This window comes from Petromyzon marinus, unplaced genomic scaffold (genome assembly GCF_048934315.1).
Source record: "Petromyzon marinus isolate PM22_M1 ecotype Great Lakes invasive population unplaced genomic scaffold, UKy_Petmar_22M1.pri1.0 PM_G_Scaffold_6, whole genome shotgun sequence".
In the NCBI taxonomy this organism is placed as follows: domain Eukaryota; kingdom Metazoa; phylum Chordata; class Hyperoartia; order Petromyzontiformes; family Petromyzontidae; genus Petromyzon; species Petromyzon marinus.
The window spans coordinates 550,001-552,500 of NW_027423013.1; positions in this window are offsets into that span (position 1 = coordinate 550,001).

Below are 2,500 nucleotides of genomic sequence, written 5' to 3' on the forward strand. Positions count from 1 at the left end.
AACGCTAGAAATTGGCGGGGATGTGTCTCTTGTGGCTCACGGGGCTGTTAGGGTGGCACAGAACTCCCTCGGAATGGGAAAAGGGGTCATTTTCGTGTTGCCACATTGCATAGGAACGCCATGAAACTTCCAGAGGCATTTGCAGCAGAAAGGCACGTGCACTCAAAAATTTTAATATTTTTCACGCATAGACCCCGTCAAACGCTAGAAGTTGGCGGGGATGTCTCTCTTGTGGCTCACGGGGCTGTTAGGGTCGCACAGAAATGCCTCGGAATGGGAAAACGGGTCATTTTTGTGTGGCCACATTGCATAGGAACGGCATGAAACTTCCAGAGGCATTTGCAGCAGGAATGCATGTGCACTCAAAAACGTCTATATTTTTCACGGATAGACCCCGTGAAACGCTATAAATTGGCGGGGATGTCTCTCTTGTGGCTCACGGGCGCTGTTAGTTAGGGTCGCACAGAAATCCCTCGGAATGGGAAAAGTGGTCATTTTCGTGTTGCCACATTGCGTACGAACGGCATGAAACTTCCAGAGGCATCTGCAGCAGAAATGCATGTGCACTCAAAAACGTCTATATTTTTCACGGATACACCCCGTGAAACGCTAGAAATTGGCGGGGATGTGTCTCTTGTGGCTCACGGGGCTGTTAGGGTCGCACAGAAATCCCTCGGAATGGGAAAACGGGTCATTTTCGTGTTGCCACAATTGGCATACGAACGGCATGAAACTTCCAGAGGCATTTGCAGCAGAAATGCATGTGCACTCAAAAACGTGAATATTTTTTCACGGATAGACCCCGTCAAACGCTCGAATTTGGCGGGGATGTTTCTCTTGTGGGTCACGGGGCTGTTCGGCTCGCACAGAACTCCCTTGGTCCACCTGATTCGTGCATACAGGCAGCAACTAAAACTCTGTAAACCTGCTGTGAGGACATCTAAACAGTGGACCAGTGAGGCTGTGGAAGATTTGCGGGCGTGCTTAGACTGTACTGACTGGGATATGTTCACGACTGCTACCAATAGTCTGGATGAACTCACAGAGGCTGTGTACATCAGCTTCTGTGAGGACTGCTGTATCCCAACACGTACCAGGGTGAACTTTAACAACAACAAGCCCTGGTTCTCAGCAAAGCTCAAAAGGTTGAGGTTGGAGAAGGAGGAAGCGTTTAGGAGTGGGGATAGAGACAGATTCAAGGAGTCGAAGAACAGGTTTAGCAAAGCGGTGAGAGAGGCTAAACGACTGTACTCAGAGACACTAAAACACCAGTTCTCTACTAACGACGCTGCTTCTGTCTGCCAAAGGGCTCAGGCACATCACCAACTACAAACCCAGAGCGCCCCACACCACTAACGACTCCCGCCTAGCCAACGACCTGAACGAGTTCTACCGTAGATTTGAAAGACAATTGGACTGTCCTGAACCACCCCTTCCCACCCAAGAGGCCCCATCCCCCACCCATACTACAGAAACGACTCTCTCCTTTCAGGAGGGAGAAGTTAATGGGCTTTTCAAGAGGCAGAATCCACGCAAAGCAGCCGGGCCGGACTCTGTCTCTCCAGCCACCCTCAGGCACTGCGCTGGCCAGCTGTCTCCGGTGTTCACCAACATCTTTAACACCTCCCTGGAGACATGCCATGTACCAGCCTGTCTCAAGTCCTCCACCATCATCGCTGTGCCCAAAAAGCTAAGGCCAACAGGACTAAATGATTACAGACCGGTCGCCCTTACATCTGTGGTAATGAAGTCTTTTGAGCGCCTGCTCCTGGCACACCTCAAAGCCATCACAGACCCTCTCCTGGACCCCCTTCAGTTTGCCTACAGAGCCAACAGGTCTGTGGACGACGCAGTTAACATGGCCCTCCACTTCACCCTACAGCATGTGGACGCCCCAGCATCCTACGCCAGGATCCTGTTTGTGGACTTCAGCTCTGCCTTCAACACCATCATCCCTGCCCTGCTTCAGGACAAGCTCTTCCAGCTGAACGTGCCCTACTCCACCTGCAGGTGGATCACAGACTTCCTCTCTGACAGGAAGCAGTGCGTTAAGCCGGGAACAGAAGTCTCTGACTCCAGGTCCATCAGCACGGGAACTCCTCAGGGCTGCGTCCTTTGCCCACTGCTCTTCTCCCTGTATACCAACAGCTGCGCCTCCAATCATCTGTCCGTCAAACTCTTGAAGTTTGTCGGACGACACCACCCTCATTGGGCTGATCTCTGGTGGGGATGAGTCTGACTATAGGTGGGAAGCTGACAACCTGGTGACCTGGTGTAGCCAGAACAACTTAGAGCTAAATGCTCTAAGGACAGTTGAGATGGTTGTGGACTTCAGGAAGAATACAGCCCCACTCACCGCCATCACCCTGTTAGACTCTGCAGTCAAAATTGTGGAGTCCTTCCGCTTCCTGGGCACTATTCTCTGCCGGGACCTCAAGTGGGAACTGAACATCAGCTCCCTCGCCAAGAGAGCTCAACAGAGGATGTACTTTCGACGGCA